The following is a 19,750-nucleotide window of genomic DNA, read 5'->3' as shown; positions in this document are numbered from 1 at the left end:
GCGCAAGAGTTCACGTGCATATTAAATAATTAAATAAATACAATACTCACACGCTCGTGAATATAATTACATTACTAAAGTACTCATGACATTGTCTCTGTATGATGTGGTCTCTCGAGCTTTTGTTAATAAAAAGATTTAAAATATATATATATATATATATATATATATATATATATAAAATTACATTACACAACACATCTTACCCCTCTCCAAAAAGAAAAAAAAATGTATCCTTACATTTAAATATATTTAACAGAATCATTCTATAGTATTTTCGCATACAAAATCTGATAATCATTTTGGTATTGTGGGCACCCGTCTATTCCTATCTTCCTTGACTGGCGTGTTCAGTCATTAGCAATGGCATAATTTCCTTCTACTCCCTTCTCAAGATCTTCAACACTGTTCTCAATCGCATCTTTACCAGTAACACTCCTACTATCAACGCTTTCTTGTTCCCTACAACCTACTTCCTTTTCTCCACTTTCAATGTCAAAAGTCTCTGAATCCTTGTTTACAAAACGATCGCCCAATGATGCCTTCTTCTCAAATGAATTACTATCCCCTCTCATTGCGCAAAACTTTAAGCACTTTAAATTGTTCTGAAAATTGACTTTCCCCTTTTCTTAGTCTCCTGGGTTTTTTTCTACTTTGACCCAACAACCTTCTTTCGTGTCGCACACCTTTGTCCCTTCTCTTGAAGTCAAACATCTCCTTGTGCTTGAGGAGTTTAGTCACAATCCTTGACCTCCACTCGTACTGTGGGTAAGGTATTCTGAAATAACCACTCAGGATTACACTTGGTTCTAGCTCCTCTTCCTCTCATCAAATGGTGACACTTCTAAAGCTTCTTGAGGTGTAGTTCTATACATCCATAGTGTCTTAAACACTTGCACCTCCCAATCACCACCATTCTTAATTGCTAACTGTATGGTGTTTTTTTAAACTCTGTTGAATCTCTCTATCACACCAGTAACAATTGGATTGTATAGTGAAGTGATTCCTACGTTCTCAAAATAATCTTTAGCTAGCTTAGATGTAAACTGAAAACCATTATCGCTAATAAGGTGCATTGGTAACCAACCCCTCAGCAATAAAAACCTTGCCAGAAATGTTAAAATCTCTTTAGAACTGACCTTGTCTACAATTTCTATAACAGGCCACCTCAAGAATACATCTATAAGCGCTATATTTATTCTTGATACCTATAGGACCCATAATGTCAATTGCTATAGTATGCCATGGTTTGCTGGGAACAGAAGGTTCCCACCTTTCGGGCCTCAGAGTAACCAATGACTTGTCAGAGTTAACGCACCACACACAATTCCTCGCAGCTCTCTCAATGCACATATCCATGCCAGGCCACCAATAATACTGTTTTACTTGTTGTTTGGTTTTACCTATACCACTATATTCTTCATGACACATTTTAGCAATGTTCATTCTGAGCGAAGAGGGAGGAATTATCCTCTCACCACTTAAGACATTCACCTGAAACTCCAACAACTAATTGCGTGTTTCCCAAAATGGTTTCAAATCCTTAGATACTCTAGATTTCCTAGGCCAGCCTTTAGCAATGTACCTGATAAACTGTTGCAAATTACTGTCTCAGCATACAATTTCTTCTAATCGTCTTTCTTAAACTTGAAAAGACTTTGGTCATGAATTAACCTGGCTTGGCAGTTCGGACTGGACTGTTCCCATGAGGCACAGGGTCAAGACTGATTTGCATATGGCTGGGTTCAAACTGGAATGGCATGGTGAGCAAAAAAACGATGGATTTAGGCCCAGATCTCTGTACTGGGGTGAATGTATGACATTGTTCTGCATTCTGTCCATCAATTGTTGTTTTTGCATTGGTCATGAATTAAAGCAACTTGTACATTTTCCCATTCAGGATCTGAACCATCAAGTAAATCTGTTGGCATTTATGATAAGAAGTCTGCAACAACGTTTTTTTTCCCAGGAACATATACAACTTTGTAAATAAAATTGTGTAACTTCAATGACATCCTAACAATCCTGGCTGAGGCATTGAATAAACCTGTGGTGAGCAATTTAACCAATGGTTTATGGTCACTACTCATCGTGCAATGTTTTCCCCACACAAATGCACAGAAATGCCCTAACGCCCACACACAAGCCAGTTTCTTTTTCTATCACAGAAAATGTCTCTTCTGTAGGAGATAACACACAAGAAGGCATACGCAATTATGCATTCTTTACCCTCAGAATTCATCTGTGAAAGTAAGCCTCCTAATCCTTTGTTGCTAGCATCCACCGTGATGATATTGTCTAGATCAGGGTCAAAACTACTTAAAGCTGGTGCATCAGGATAGCTCTTTTAATGTCTTAACATGCTCTATTGCACTCATCAGACCACAGAAATGTAGTATTGTTTTTAAGTAACTGTCTAATACTAAATATCCTACTGGAGAAACCCTTCTCAAATTTAGAGTAAAATGATTCCAACTAAAGATCTCACTTCATCTTTAGTCTTGGGATGAGGAGCATTAGTAATAGCTTCCACCAAGGATGGTTTGGTGGCGACACCATCACCACTAACCACATGACCCAAGTATGTTATGGGTCTTACAGCAATTTTACATTTGGTGGGTTCTACTGTTAACCCCTTTTCCTCCAATGCTTTCAAATCTGCGAATAAAACGTTGTCATGCTCTTCTCTATCTTTCCCAAAAATAAAATTATCATCTTGAAAGCAGCGTACATGTTCATGTTTCCCAAATAGTTGATGCATAAGTCTTTGAAATATGGCTGTTGCTGAGGCTAAACCGAAAGGTCATCTTTGGTACTGAAAACATCCTGTTGGAGTTACAAATGCTGTGAGTGATTTACTTTCCTCACATAGTGGTATTTGATGATACGCAGCCGATAAATCGATGGTGGAAAACCACCTGGTGTCTTTAAAAGAGTTAACATTTCTGTAATTTTGAGACGAGGAGACTTATATACTACTACATTGTTGTTTAGATGGCGCAAATCAATGCACAACCTCAATTTGAATTACTGTGTCATGCCAGGACAATTGGCGAATTCCACTCTGAAGACTCTATTGGTTCTATAATGTAAGCTTCTACTAGTTTCTCTAACTCCCTTTCTACTTCTTTCCTGAGGAGTATGGGAATGTGTCTTACTTTGTGAACTTTTGGGCATGCATCAGACTTTAAAACAATACGATGTTTGAAATTGTTTAGTTTTCCAATCTTCTCGCTGAACAACTCAGGAAATTTATTCAAAATGTCCTTACACATGTGGTTCATTATCATCTACAATCATGACAGGAGCAGGATTATTTGGGTTAAGAATAATCCCCAAATTGCCCTGATCTCTCCAACCTAACATAGCTGGACCTCTCTTAGCTACGTAGAGCTTCATGTAGGATTCCCTGCATTTGAACCTGAATAGTAAATTCCTGTATCCAACCATGTCAATCTTCTCCACAGAAAATCCTTCAGGGCAAATATCAGACTGTAGTTAAGTTTTTACCTAAACTATCCCCAAAATTACTATTCATGTATTTTCATCCACAATGGTGTAAGGAGAACAAGAGTCCGCATACATCTGCACAGTTACACCTCCAATAGACATAGAACACAATGTTTTTTAGGTTTTGCCTATGCAGCGCGCATGCGCTGGATAGGACGACCTTTAGCAATCGAATTAGTTTGTGTCCCAAAAACGTACACGCGTTGCATTGCTTTTAACGGTGACGCGTGCACGTTTGGCGATTCACTTGCGGAAGCGAGCTTTAAACCCAACTGGTTTTAATTAACATATGGTTCCTGCTCGCTACCCCAAGGGAAACAGGCCCAGGCTCCCTCCTCTATCCCCTCCCCCTGCTGCTTTTTACTTTCAGCGCGAGGCGCGGGCTGACAAAGCCACAGCGCATCTCTTCACTCTCCTGCCTCCTGCGCTCTCGCGTACTCTAGTGCATAGAGCCGCTAGAACACTAAGTGTTTGTCTGTCGTTGTGTCTTCACAAACTATGCGTGAGCGGAGAAAGCAAACACTGGAGAGTGAGCGCTCTCCTAAAACAATTTACTAGCATTAGCAATGCTCCTTTTTGTCTGGACGTATATGTCGTCTGCCGGGCTATGTGCGTGTGGCTGTCTGCCGGGCTGCATGCATGTGTTGGTCTGGTGTATGTGTCGGCCGGTTGTGTATATGTCTTCAGGGTGTATGCTTGTGTCTACCAGCCTGGCTGTATGTGTCCAATGCACAAGGACAGCCGCTGAGGGAATCGGACTATGATCGGTTTTGCAGTCTGGAGGTAAACTCAGATTTGGTGTTTCACGAGCCACCTTTCGCCAGTGTTATTCGCCAGCGCCTGCCCTCTGCCCCGGGGCTGGCTCTGTGCTCAGGGTCTGCTGTGGCGGGCGCAGCCAGTGCCCGGTCAGATTATGCTCAGAGCAGCTGGGAGCGCGCGCACAGCCCCGACTCAGACACACAGCGAGCCATTTCATTCACACAGGGCACGCCGCAGCTCGACTGACTGGCAATACCGGCCCTGGCTCAACACCCAGCAAAGGCAGGTGCATCAGGGAACGAGGCATTGCAACAAAGAGCGTGAGAACAGCAGTGCCCACGAGTTATCCTCTTGCAGGAGTGCAGGGACCGTCACCTTTCCTGGGTCTATAAGTAAACTGCAGCAGCCTACCCGGTTCAGCTTCGGGTTGCATTTTGGTACTTGCAGTCTTCATTTCATTGTGGTCAACGACGGACTACAAGTCCTCGAATGTAAAGTAGAAACCTGGACTGCGTTTCCCGAGCAAGGACTTCTGAAACCCAAGAGGCAGTGTGAAGACACCACCTTGGCGTGGGGCAGTAGGGAACACCAGCGCTTGAAGTGTGTGGAAGAGATGACAACGGCAGTATACGTGAATGCCTTCTGTGATATCCGACACTCCACACAAGTTGTTTCACCTGAGTCTTCACCAGAATCCCACATTTTCATAAAGCGTTGAGGTAGAGAGAGGCGCGGTGTAGGTCGTGTTTAACCTGCCCCTTGAACCTGCATTTCTGAGCACGTTGTGAAGTCGAGCTCAGAGTTCTCTTTTTCTGCACCTGCTTCCAAATCTGTCTGGCTTCCGCTTTATTAGGTATTCCTTAAGTTTGTGGCACCGGCACACTTTTTTTTTACTAAGTATCGTGCAGGATATATATATATTCCTAAATTTCTAAGACGTTACAAAGTATGTTAACTGTGTTGTCTCCGATTGGAGTCGCAGTGGTTCGCTCAGCCTTTCAACCTCCTTAACCAGAGTTGCCACTATGTCAATGAAATATCACTTTTCTGTCCTAAGACTTTGCTTTTAGATATAAGTGCATTCTGGGAGTTGTAGTCATAGTTCATTTTAATTGGACCAACCCATCAGATGTTATGTGAATGCTAAGTCCAAGAATGGAAAAGTGGTGTCCGGTGACAAAGCGCCTCCTGGTCACCCTAACAATAAACACCATTGAGTTTTGTAAAATAAATATATATATATATATATATCTACACATTAATACATACATGCAGTGTTAAACCTCCGTCTCGCCGTTGAAATCGCTATTAAGCGGCTGTGTGCTCTAATGCAACCGTATCTCGGCAGGCAGCTGCACCCCAGTCCATGGCTGTCAAGTGTTTCCCTTTCTTTCTTCCTGGGTAGGACTGTATAGCTCTCATTTCCGAATTCACCACCCCTGGGCTAGGAGTTAATATTCTGAAGAAGGCAAACTTGCCTGGGGTTCAAAGGTATGTGTTTAACCTGTGGATTCTGGTTTGTCATATGTTAACAACAGTGTCTGTGAGTTCAGGTGTTTGTGAGGAACAGGACGAGGCAACAGCATTTCCCCATATACTGTGCTTACCTCAGGGGGCTCCATTTCGATCAATCATATTGTGCAGGAATCCCAGAAGAAGTGCCAAGGTCCTTCTGGGGGTGTTCAGCTCTTTGGTGTTGCCAGAAGCGTTTTCTTTCATGTCGACATAATATTTTCTGTATTGTTTTTTAATGGTGAGATAACAGATTTTCCTGTTACAGTATTGTTTGCGTTTTTTTACATTTTTACATGTTGAGGCTTGCATGTGTATTTCTGTTGTGCTTTTTAAATGTTTGTGTTACATTTCGTGAGTTGGACACCATGGCATTTTCGTGTTTAATTTTTCCTTCGGTAATCCACGGGCTGTCTCTGAAGTGAAAACAGCTACAGGGTGAGGTCCTTTCACTTGGATGCACTCTCCTGCTCTCCCTCTCACAACACTGACCGCATCCACGGTGCTGGGGCAACCAGCTATGCTCTGCGAGCAAACAGAACAAACAACAAACACTGGGATCAACCAACAAATGCCACACCTAGCTGACATGTGAGTCGAAACAAAGCAACAAGGACTACATAAATCAAGCATTGGCATAGCCAATAGGTCTTGCCTTTGGGACCTTATAAGTGTTTAGCCATGCAACAGTTGATGTTGTTGCACCAAGGATATTGTGCTGTATAACTAAATACTTATAAGGTCCCAAAAGCGAGACCTATTGGCTATGCCAATGCTTGTTTCTTATTATCATAAGACTTATCAGTGATGTTGAGAATGAATAACTCTTTACAATCATAACTTTGTGCCCCATCACAGTGATTACAATCATTAATAGTAAGTTTCCTAATCAAATTCTCTTCATCACTGGAACTTGCCATATCATCCTCCACACATTTGACTTTCACATTCTTCTTTTTGCGAAAATGGCCTATGATATTACAATTGGAACATTTCTGTTTAAGTGCCGGGCAGAATTTGCTAGACACCAAATTTGTGCTACTATCACAATAGTAACATCTAGAATTTCCATTCCTTTTTTAATCTTGTCCTTTAGGGTTATGGTGTTTTTTGTGAATTCTCTATTTTTGATTTTGCTAATAGTTTCTTCTAATTCTACTTTGGTATCTGATCTGAGAATTTTCGCACTGTGACTAGATAACTCAGCCTTTCTCACTTTAGCCAGTATATCCTTCAATTCAGAATCACCATTAATCCATAACATCTCTTGAATGGCGGGGTCACTTGCGTGCATGACAACTTGATCTCTAATAAACTGGTCCTGTAAATGATCAAACTTGCAGTCATCCACTAACTTCCTCATTGCAGCTATGTTCTTGTCGAACAAGTTACTTACCTTCGGTAACGATGTATCTGTAAGAAACATTAGTTAGTTAGATTCCTCACCTTAGAATATCCCCAGGCGTCAGACTGGATCCGGAAGATTTTTCGTCAGCAATACCCCTTGCGCGTCGCTAGGCGTCGTCTGCGGCTCCGCGTCCGTCGTCGGCGTCGTGCGCCGGAATGACGTCGTCGAGTACTTAGACGCCGCCCTCGCGCTCTGACGTCAGTTCTTGTACATAGCTTTCCGCGCCAGGAACGCAGAGCCATGCAAAGACCGACACTGGTGCCAAAAATAAAATCTAGGGGCCTGAAAAGGATAACCTTAACCCTAGATGTCAGTTCGCAGAACGGGGAGGATGGGTGGGTCGGTGAGGAATCTAACTAACTAATGTTTCTTAGAGATACATCGTTACCGAAGGTAAGTAACTTGTCCATCTGAAAGAAACACGTTAGTTAGATTCCTCACCTTAGAATAGATACCCAAGCAATACCATCCCCGGTGGTGGGTCTGCGAACCAAGATCACACCAGAAAGTCCTGGAGGACAGAACGGCCAAAGAAGCCATCCCTCCGGACTTGGCTGTCAAGGCAATAATGCCTGGCAAACGTGTGTAGCAAAGCCCACGTTGCCGCCTGACAGATGTCCTGCAAAGGGACACCCCGTCCCAAAGCAGTAGTAGCCGCTGTGGCCCGAGTAGAATGGGCGCGCAGCCCAACAGGAGGGTCCTTTTTTGCCAAGGAGTAACAAATTTTGATGCACAAAACGACCCACCGAGAGATGGTCCGTTTGTGCACAGCTTTCCCCTTCTTAGCACCCATGTATCCAACGAAAAGTTGGTCGTCCACCCGGAACTGCTTTGTGCGGTCCAAATAAAAGGAGATCGCACGTTTTGGGTCCAGACGGTGGAGCCTCTCTTCCTCTTTGGAAGGATGCGGAGGCGGAAAGAAGGTGGGCAAGGTGACAGACTGCCCAAGATGAAATGGAGTCACCACTTTCGGAAGAAAGGAGGGACGAGGCCGAAGGACAACCTTGTCCGGATGAACAGAGAGAAAAGGAGGCTTTGAAGATAAAGCCTGGAGCTCACTCACCCGTCTAGCCGAGGTGATGGCTACTAGAAAAGCAGTCTTAAGCGTCAGCAGACGAAGAGGACAATTATGAAGAGGCTCAAAGGGAGCACACATTAGAAATGTGAGAACAAGATTCAAGTCCCACTGAGGCATTACAAAAGGGACAGGAGGGAACGTGTGAGTAATGCCTTTTAGAAAGCGTGTAACTACAGGGGACTTGAAAAGAGAAGGCTGATCAGGAAGCCGCAAGAAGGCAGAGATTGGAGCAAGATAACCTTTCAGGGTGCCCAGGGCAGAGCCCTGCCGGGCCAAAGAAAGAAGAAAGAGGAGAACCTCAGAAAGAGGGGCGGAAAGGGGGTCCACAGCCTTTGCTGTGCACCATGCCACAAATTTGTTCCACCGGCAGGCGTATACCGTCTTTGTGGAGGGACGCCTGGCTGCCAGAATGATATCACAGACTTCAGGAGGCAAGTCAAATGGCATCAACTGCCGCCGCTCAATCTCCACGCATGGAGGTGGAGGCTGGACAGGTTCGGGGGGAGGACCGTCCCCTGCTGCTGCGACAGAAGATCCTCCCGAAGGGGCAGACGTATCGGAGGATCGGTCAACATACTGAGTAGCTCGGGATACCAGTACCTTCGTGCCCAATCCGGAGCCACCAAGATGACTTGGGCCGGTCGTGCCTGATCTTCTTCAGCACTCTGGGCAGAAGTGGTATAGGCGGAAAGGCGTACAACAGACCGCAACTCCACTCGTGACGAAAAGCGTCGCCGAGCGAGTGCCGCCTTGGAAATTCCAACACGCAGAACTGCTGACATTGCGCGTTCTCTTCGGTGGCGAATAGATCTAACCAAGGCTCTCCCCACTGCTGAAAGAGACCTTGCGCCACTTCGGAGTTCAGACGCCATTCGTGATCCATCATGCACCGGCGGCTGAGTTCGTCTGCTCTGGCGTTCAGAGAGCCCGCCAGATGTTGAACCACTAGGGTGACGCCCTGGTGTTCCAGCCACGTCCAGAGGCGCAGAGCCTCCTGACAAAGGGTCCACGACCCCACCCCGCCCTGTTTGTTGCAATACCACATGGCGGTGGTGTTGTCCGTGAACACCTGCACGACACTTCCCCTGACAGAGGGAAGGAAGGCTTTCAGTGCAAGTCGGATCGCTCTCAACTCCCACAGGTTGATGTGGAGACGAGACTCCACCGGAGACCAGAGGCCTCTGATCTCCGCCTCTCCCATATGGCCACCCCATCCCAGGAGGGACGCATCCGTCACTACAACATGCTCCGGTTGGGGAAGGGAGAGGCTCTTGCCCTTGACCCAATCGCGGTCCGTGAGCCACCACTGCAACTGCTGTGCAATGCCCTCCGAGATCAAGACATGGTCGGACAGGTTGCCGTGATGCTGGGCCCACTGAAACTTCAGGTCCCACTGCAGAGCCCGCATGCGCCGCCTGGCGTGATGCACTAGTAGGATGCAGGAGGCCATCAGCCCCAGAAGCCGCAACACTAGCCTGACCGAAACCCAGGATAGAGGCCGAAAGATGGGAATCAGGGCCTGTATATCCCGGACCCGCTGTTCCGATGGATGGACCCGGAACTGTGCCGAATCGAGAACCGCTTCTGAGAGGGACTCAAGTGTGACTTCAGCACGTTGATGGAAAATCCCAGCAAATGCAGGAGATCCGCCGTAGTCTGGAGGTGGGAGACAACTGTCTGGGGCGAGCCCGCCTTCAACAACCAGTCGTCGAGATAGGGGAAGACTGGAACCCCTGATCTGCGCAGATGAGCTGCGACCACCGCCATCACTTTCGTGAACACCCGAGGGGCACTGGTGAGGCTGAAGGGGAGCACGGTAAACTGGAAGTGCTCTTGGCCCACCGTGAACCGCAGGTAACGCCGGTGGGCCGGCAGGACGGGGATGTGGAAATATGCGTCCTGCAAGTCCAACGCTACCATCCAGTCTCCGGGGTCTAGGGCAGCTAGAACCTGAGCCAAAGTTAACATCTTGAACCTTTCCTTCCGGAGGAAGGCATTGACGTTCCGGAGGTCCAAGATAGGGCGTAGGCCCCCTTAGCCCTTCTTGGGAACCAGAAAGTAGTGGGAATAACAACCACGTCCTACTTCTGGGCTCGGAACGCGCTCGACGGCCCCCTTGGCCAAGAGGGCCGAAACTTCCTCGTGGAGAAGATTCAAATGATCCCCCGAGATACGGTGGTGCTGCGGTGGCATGGCTGGAGGGGTCGTCTCGAAGGGGAGGGAGTAGCCCCTTCGGACGATTTGCAGCACCCACCTGTCCGATGTGATGGACCGCCAGTGGAGCAGGTGGTGGCGAACTCTGCCGCCCACTGGCGTGGAATGGGCCTGAAAGCTCGGACTAGGAAGGCTTTGAGGCGGATGCTGCCAGAGTGGATGTGGGCTGACCTCGTCGTCCTCCAGAACCGCCTCGGCGGAAACCACGTCCGCGACCGCGCGCAGGTTGGTTCTGCGGCTGGTGGCTAGGCGCACGTGAGGAGGCACCCCTTCCTTGGCCACGAAAGGGGCAAAAGGCGGAAGTTTGCGACCGCGGGTCCGAGAGGCCCAAGGACTTGGCCGTAGCCCGGGAGTCCTTAAAGCGATTCAGCGCACTGTCCGCTTTCTCGCCAAAAAGGCGAGTGCCATCAAAGGGCATGTCCATGAGAGTGCTCTGGACATCGCCCGAAAATGACGTGGACCGCAGCCAGGCGGGACGTCTAAGCGCCACTGTGGTAGAAATGGCCCTACCCAGCGAGTCCGTAGTGTCAAGCCCACATCGGATAGCATGTCGCGCTGCATCCCTCCCATCGGCCAGAGCCTGGGTAAGTCGTGTCCGGACCTCCTCCGGACACAGGGGCAGCACGTCCTCCACCGCATCCCACAGAGAGTGGGAATAACGGTCCAAGAGACAGGCGGTGTTCAAAGACCGCAGGCCCAAACTAAGGGAGGAGAACAGCTTTTTGCCAAACTGTTCCAGTCTCTTGGAATCCCGGTCCGGCGGGGCGGTCGGGAAGGAGGATTGGGAGGTAGAGGCCTGGATAACCAGGCTCTCAGGGGTAGGGTGTTGGGACAGAAAACTGGGGTCGCCAGGAGCAGGGCGGTGGCGCCTGGCGACGTTCCTGTCCACAGGAGGAACTGTGGAGGGCTTGGACCAGGTGCCCTGCAGAACGTCAATGAGGACCTCATTGAATTGCAGCAGAGGCTCAGTGGAGCTTGCTGCAGACTGAAGCACCTCAGTAAGGACGTTAGTCCTCACAGCCACGGCAGGCAGCTCGAGCCCAAGGGCTGCGGCCGCCTTGCGCAGCACCACAGAGAAAGCAGCGCCCTCCTCCGAAGCCGGAGGAGAGACGAATCCAGTGTCTGGAGAGGTATCCAGGCCACTGGCCTCCCCAGTTCATCTGCCCAGTCCTGTGACATTTGAGCCTGAAGGGCCATAGGATCCTCGGATCCCTCCCAGTTGTCCCCATCATCCGATTCCTGGTATACAGGAGGAATGATCGGAGCCGGGCGATAGACAAAATGTGTCTCCAGCGGCGCCGAACGCGGCGTCCATCGACTCCGTATCGGCGCCAGGCCCGGAGCGGGGCTGAACTGGGGCTCGACGTCGAGCGTCGGGGGTGGTACCGGTGTCGACGCCGGCAGAGGAGGCGTTACGAGGTCGACCGGCTTCGGCGGGGACTCGGGAACGGGTCCCTCGGGCGCTTGCGGCATCGAGGCCGGAGCCGTCAACGGCGCCGGGGCCGGAGCCGCCGGCATGCAAGGTTGCCCAGTCGGGTCCGCGGGGCCCGAAGGCGCGCCAGCGGGCGTCGACGGCGGAGCCAGGCTCCTTATGGCCGAGAGGAAGGCACTGACTTCCGCCGGCGTCGCGTCAGTCCCAGGGACCGGTGGGTATGGGGATTTGCGCAGCGCCTGCGGCTCCGCCGGAGCCGCGGGGGTGGAACCACCCTGACCCTCGGCCGAGTCGCGCGACCGGCGAGGGGAGTCCGAAGAGCGGTGTCGCCTCTTGGACTTCTTGGAATGCTTCGACTTACCCGAAGACTTGGAGCCCGACGACCGATGGTGACGTCAGCTGCGGCTCCGCGACCGATCCTTGGACCTCCTCCTGGACCGGGATCGAGAGGCGCGCGGAGCCGAGTGGCGAATCTCGAGAAGCTTACGGGACCGCTCCCGTCTAGCCTTCGAAGTCAGGGCCTTGCAGTCCGAACACGACTCCGCGTCGTGGTCGAGGCCCAAGCAGTAAAGGCACCGGCGGTGATGGTCCGTAACCGACATCAAGCGGCTACAGTCAGCACAGGCTTTAAAACCAGGCATCCTACCGGCACCGAAGTCGAGACAAGATCAAAAAGGATCGAAAAAGTTAGTCAAAAAATGACTAAAGGGGTAGCTCTCCCGGATCTGCGCTTACTGGCGCGGAAAAAAGAAGAACTGACGTCAGCGCGCGAGGGCGGCGTCTAAGTACTCCGACGACGTCATTCCGGCGCACGACGACGACGACGGACGCGGAGCCGCAGACGACGCCTAGCGACGCGCAAGGGGTATTGCTGACGAAAAATCTTCCGGATCCAGTCTGACGCCTGGGGATATTCTAAGGTGAGGAATCTAACTAACGTGTTTCTTTCAGATAATAGACTCAGTTTCCTGTTTTCTATGAAAAACATATATCTTACAATTCCTATACAGACTTTAGTTGAAAAGTAATTATCAAAATCCTTTAAAATGGCTTGAAAAACACCTCCGAGAGCTTTAGTCATCTTCTTGTAAGCCTCCAGGGCACACAGAATGTAGAAAAATCCTTTTCTTTTTTTCCAGAGACATTTTATCCTCTTCATAAAGTGTAAATGAAATTCAAGAAGTATGATTTCCATTCAGTCCACTTCATACAAGGACTTCCTTCTGCAGGCCAGAATGCTTGAGGTGGTTGTAAGGAAAAAGTCTGCGTAGCCAAGAAGAGAAAGTCACTTGTATTGAAAGTAGGAGCAAGAATATAGTGTCCCTTCTTCACCCAAGGAGGACTAGTTCACTACATTCCAATAAAGGATTAATCACTTCTAAATACAAGTTCAAACTTGGTGTATTGTTGAAGAGTAGGAAACTATTTCCCGCTATGCCTGAGGAATTGAGAGGTGGAGTAGTCAATAAATTCCTACCAACGTGTGGATGTAGGTCCCCTCAGTATTAACACCCTCCAAACGAGAAGTTAAAGAAAAATGTGAAAAAATTGAAGCTAAAATAGTTGAAAGCCCACCTTGTAATGATGAATCATTCCATAAGGTTTGCGTACTATATACATGTATACATTTATAAAATCAGAATGTAAAAGCTGCAGAGCTCAGCAGAGACTAGCGTGCCCTCCGAGGTTGAAATCGCTGTCAGGGATAGAAATCTCCGTTTTGCCCAAAGAACTTCCTAAAATAGGGGCATGTTGCGTGAGAGACACTTTGACCTTACGCACACACTTGTAGCCGCTGCAGTGATCAACGTGCCATATGAGCTTGAAGTAGCAGTGCTGGATAGGAATTGTCGTACTGCCTGTAACACTTTCCAAAATGGAAGATTCGGCACGCTAGGTGAACGTTTCTCCTCGACAACAGCAGACTCCCAAAAATGGCTTCGAATCCTCATGCAATAATCTCTGCATCAATTGAAACTTACATCTGAAACGGGAATGTTTAGGAAGAAAATGTTTTCTTTTCTTGCGCTGTACTTGTCCCTCGACGCAGTCTTGGTGGTAAAAGTAAAACGGGTAGAAACGTCCCGGGGATACCACCAAAACGAGAGCCCTCTTTTTTTTTTTTTTAAAAAGTGATCCTGCTGGATGATAAAATCGAAAATCCGAAAGAAGTGGGTTCTGTAGACGGTGTTTCAACTAGGCCTGGCCTAAAATGTTGTTCCGTTCGCGGAAATTGCGATAATTTGACAATATCAAAATTTCCGCATTCCGCAGCTTGGCGATAATTTGTTTCTTGCTCGCGCTGTAAAATAATACATTTTCGCGCGCGATCGCCTTATCTGAATCCCTGCGTTCGCCGACAAGTTTTCTTGATCCGGTCGCGTTCTCCATGAGATGTTATATTGTTTTTAGCCATTTGCGCTGTCTCGCGACAGTTCGCGCCCGCAGTGACGTCATGCGTCACGCGATCACGTCTTTCTTCTCGCGATCATGCACCGCGAGACAACTGAAAACAAGATGGCCGCGCCCGCAAGCAACCACATGGGTAAGTTGGCGAGCCGCAACCATGCAGAAAATCTCACGAACATGCGGGAAAAAAACTTCCTCATCTTCGCGATATTTCCGCGTGTTTGCGATAATTTTTAACATTTTCGCGATAATTTGCGAAAGTGGATTTCGCAAATTCCGCCCACCCCTAGTTTCAACACAGGTCGTCGCCAAATTTGTAAAGATCAGGGCATCGTAGTAATGTTGAAGTCCGTTTATTTAAGTTGAAAACACCAATGCAGGAGCACCTCCTCTCCGACGCTCTCCTAATACGGCCGTGCAGGAATCTGCCTAACGGCAGTGGAGGACCACACAGGAGAAGACCAATGCACCTGCAATACAAACAATACAAGTATAGAGCGCAAGAGTTCACGTGCATATTAAATAAATACAATACTCACGCGCTTGTGAATATAATTACATTACAAAACATACTGTTAGGCCTTTACCTGGTGGGCATGTGGTAAATATGGAGTTTAATTTCTTTTTTTTTTCCAGTATTGATTTGTACAGCCATTAATGGCAGTTTATTTTTTTCACAACTTTTTGAATTACTTTCGCCTTCCTCAGTAGGTGCGGTGTACTGTTGAATGATAGTTGGGTCCTCTTGCCTTTATGAAATTGTCAGAATCTGATTTGGCAATGAAACATGTCAGCCATTTGTTTATTTGATGGTCTGAGCATGTTAATGGTTTTTCAACCATGCACAGAAGACAACAAGCATTGGTAAATGCATTAGGTTTCGCCTATGGGATTAATAATAAGAGGTGCGGGAGCAGTGCATGATCAGGGAGAATGGTGTGAGTGCTCTCGGTGCGGGGTAACGGGTGCATGAGTGAAGGTTGATTAGTGTCTGAGTTAAGGGTGAAAGTGCCACATGCATGGTAATTGATTTGTGTCCTCGCTCAGGATTATCACTGGTGTTTGGAGCTGGGCACCGCTAAGAGTGGTGGGGATTGCATAGAGTGGTAATAATTAGTGAAGAATCATCGGACTAGAGACTTGCCACAGTGAGCAGTCTTACTAATGAGAGCACATTTTAACAAATGACCCCTTCAGGAGCAATGATTTTACAGTGAACGCATACTTGCAAAAATGACAAACAGTTGCTTTGAAGGCGTACAAGTGTTTCACTCTGCAGGGATCACATAAATAGGATTTGACTGAGAACGTTTGCTCTTCTATTGTTAGGGTGTAGTAGCCTGTGACTAAAATATCGGATAAGGCTGCCCAGGTAATGGTGAGCCTTAGCGTATTGAGAAATTTCGTTTTTAGGTCTCGCCTGAGCCAGCGCATGCGCTGGCTCAGGCGAGACATTTAGTGAGTGGGCTTAAAAAAGCCGACCACAGCTTTTTGGGTGGCATAGAGCGTGCGTTTACACGCACAGTAACGTGCATTCCTCGCATCCCTCGATCAGGTGCCATCTGGCTTTCCTCTCACTTGCTATCCCAAGCGTGCGCTTTAACACTCCTCCCCACCACAGAGCGCGTCTCGCGGCGGCGTGTCTTGTTTCATGTATAGCTTGACTTTTAAGTGGGCTTTTTTTCTTTTTCCTCTGCTTGTTTAGTAACTATCCTGTTGTGATTCACTTTGCTGCTGCCACCCTCCCCGTTGTCCTATTCCCTATGTTTCCACCCCCTCCCGCTGTCCCTGTGGACTTTCTTCCTGTCCCCCTCCCGCCATACTTTGTTGCCTTTCTTCCCGCCCCTCCTGTTGTCTTTGTTGATGCCCCCTCCTATTGTCCGTGTTTTTTTGTTGTTCACGCACCACTCCCGTTGTACGTGTTCTTTTTCTTCCCGCCCCCCATCATGCTGGCTTTTTTCCTGCCCCACTCCCTTGCTCAAACATAGCTTCTTCCGTGTTAGACCATCCAAGAGCCTTACGTTCATTGCGCTCCACCTTTGTGTGTTTTTGTGCATTGACCAAATTGCTCCATCAGCGAGTGTTATATTATCGCATAATTTCCAGTTCCGGATTTAGGTCAGTTTCTGTTATAGGATCACATGCTGTTTCCGGCTGGAGCAGTTTTTGCGTGACACTCCCTCACATTGAGCCTAAGGAACCGAAGCATGTAAGGATGGCCGGGGTCACTAGAACTGCACAGGTAGGTCTCATACTCAGGCTGCATGAGCTTTTCCAGCACACCGGTCTTTTGTGTCCGTTTCCCATGTCGCCTACCCCGACCCCTGTTGTGCCTGTCTCTCACTCATTCTCAGTTGATTGATTGCTTCTCCATTTGAAATGAACGACTACTGTAAGTCCCAGAAAGTAGTTTTAAAAATATAAAACCTTGCGACTCACTTTGCTGCTGCTATCCTCCCCGTTGTCCTGTTCCCAATGTTTCCACCCCCTCCCGTTGTCCGTGTTGACTTTCTTCCTGCCGCCCTCCCGCCATACTTTGTTGCCTTTCTAGCCGCCCCTCCCGTTGTCTTTGTTGATGCCCCCTCCTATTGTCCGTGTTTTTTTGTTGTTCACGCCCCACTCCCGTTGTCCGTGTTCTTTTTCTTCCCACCCCCTTCACCCTGGCTTTTTTCCTGCCTCCTCCCTTGCTCACTCGTGACACACACAGCCATAACTGCCTGCGGCCTCACTCGTGACACGCACAGCCATAACTGCCAGCGGCTTCTGTGTAAGAAACAGACTCCACTCCACACAGCAAAGACAGAGGGCTGGTCAGCTCGGTTCTCATGTCTCATGTTTAGCCTTCCGCTGTAATCCTTCGTTCTATCCTTCGTTCTCGTGTTACTCTTTCCCTTTGTTGCTTTCTTCCTCGTTTTGTTAATTCTGCGCTTTTGTAATGTTATGTTTTACTGTCGCGCTACATTGGTAATAACGTTATGCTTTTGTGCCTGCTACAGGGTGTCCCACAGCAGAGCTACCCCTCGATTAACACAGAGTCCAGTGTATTGTGCAGTAGATAGCAGAGCCAGGCCTCTACCTACTCAGAACAGATGTTTAGGCCTCAGATAGCTGAACTAGCCCTCAGGGAACAGAGAGCGTTCACGCTCAGGCCTCAGTCACAAGAGCTGTCTCACAAGTTACCCCGCAGATGTCACTGTTGTGACAGCCTTGGACTCTAAAGTTTCACTGCACTTACATGGCCGAATAAACATAACTGGGGATCAATCAAAATAATTGTGGAGGGTCACACATGCCAGCAAGGAACAGTGATCTCATAAAGCAAAGCGCAACCTCTGCGCTCCCTGTCTGCTGTCCGCCCTGCAGAGCCCCTTCCTTCCTTGGGCAGTAGGATGAATGTTCTGCATTCAGAGTTCATTTCGATTGTTTTCATTTCGCGTTTTGTTTTCATTTATGAAGCAGCTGTCGCCACCATTCCCTTCAGTACAAACTGTCGCACTCATAGCCTCTCGATATTTCCTCCGTCTCTTCGTCTTCCTTTGCTTCTCACTGTTTGCATCTCTTTCACTGACAGTCGTTAATCCCAAAGGTGTCCGGAAGGGGGTGCGGGTCTTTGCACAAAATGCTCCTCCTAAATATGTCTTGCGCCTTTTCTCCCCCCTCTGCAGGCAGCGTATGTGCACTGTTGCTTCCCGGTGTCCTGTTGTGTCTTAAAAAAACACTCAAAAAGGTCTTTTCTTCTTTGTGTTGTCTCTTTGATAGAGAACCTAGACCAAGTACTGAATTCATACATTTATTTATGTGTCCTTCGACTGGTCGCAATTGGTTTGAGGTACTTGTTTTTTTTCTCCATCCCACCCCCCCATTGCTTGTTGCCCCCGTACTTCCTCCCCCCGCGGTGTTGCTTATTTTTTTTCGTCTGCTCGTGCCCCTTTAATTTCAGAGGGGCGTTGACTTCACTTACTTCTAGTCAGAGGCGCCTATTTCATCTGAAAATCTTAATAAACTGTTATTTCTGTCAACTCCAATATCAACTCTAATTAAAACAAACAAGCATTGGCATAGCCAATAGGTCTCGCCTTTGGGACCTTATAAGTGTTTAGCCATGCAACGGTTGATGTTTAGCATATTGTGCTGTATAACTACATACTTAAAAGGTCCGAAAAGCGAGACCTATTGGCTATGCCAATGCTTGTTACATTTGCATGCACTTGTACAGAATGCCAATAGGTGTTGCAATAAAGGAGTATTTGTTTGACTACTTATTCATAGGAGCGTCCCATCAGGGCGTGTGATGTGCGGTATAAGTGAATCTATTTTCTATTGAGCTGACATTTCTTCCCAACACTGCATTTGAAATAGCGTGAGCCGTTTAAAAACCGCTGGAGCAAACGTGATAATCTCTCAACTATATTCAGGCTCCTCTACCTGTCATAAAACTGCCCTCCCAACGATACACACCCCGCCTTTACTCACCTTAGGTGGCGAACGCGCTGCACGCCATTCTGAGCCTTAGGGACGTAAACGAAAGCTGCGCCGCGGTCACGTGGCCATGGCTTTGAGGAACTATAAAGCTCCTTGCCTGCAGCTCTGCTGTACAGTAGGATTTACAGCGCACCGGATCGGGGGCTGTTCACTTTAATGAACCTGCGCGCATCTAAATGATTCTGGGGATGGTGGCCAATTACCCGCCGACAGGCACTGGGTCACAGAAAACGAAGCTTTTATTGCATATACATGTAAATCTGGGACACTTCAGGAGAAGAACATAGATTTCAAAAGGTGGACACTCGTGTGACATCTGTCTCCAGGAAAGCACCCGCTACTATCAGAGAAGCCCTAGAGACGTGGACTCGTCTTTTTAAGAATACTTGCCATCCCAAAACTTTCCCACAGTGCTCCTTGCACCGCCGAATGTTAAATACCGCTATCTCGACTTGTTAGGCACGTTACACTACCTATGGAGTATAGATGAGCAGCTACCATAATGTCCGTAGCCAGCATAGATAACATCTTTCACTAGGCAACAACATATTGCATGCTTGGGCTACAGGCCCAAAACTTTTATCAAAAATGTGAAACTACAAGCCCCGGAATGCGATTATTTATGGCTAAAACACAGGTCTAACAAAAGAGGTCACACAGTAGGAAAGGCAATTGGCGACACAGGCTATTCGGGTGCAAATAAATGAGTCAAGTGAAAATAATTTAGCGTTTTGTAGCTTTCAGGGTCACCACGCTCTGCATTACACCAGCTCTCCCTGCAAGCACCTTTGTTTCATGGGTTTGCACTTTTGCCGAGCCTGGCAGTTGAGTCGACTGAATGCATCCACAGCCGTCATAGGAGCACCTCGGACTACACATTTCTCAAGAGGCAGGACCGGGAGCAAGTAAACTTGGTGTGGAGCCGTGAGGCTCGTCTACATCAAGA

Source organism: Triturus cristatus, chromosome 4_1 (genome assembly GCF_964204655.1).
Source record: "Triturus cristatus chromosome 4_1, aTriCri1.1, whole genome shotgun sequence".
NCBI lineage: Eukaryota > Metazoa > Chordata > Amphibia > Caudata > Salamandridae > Triturus > Triturus cristatus.
This window is presented reverse-complemented; position numbering follows the sequence as displayed.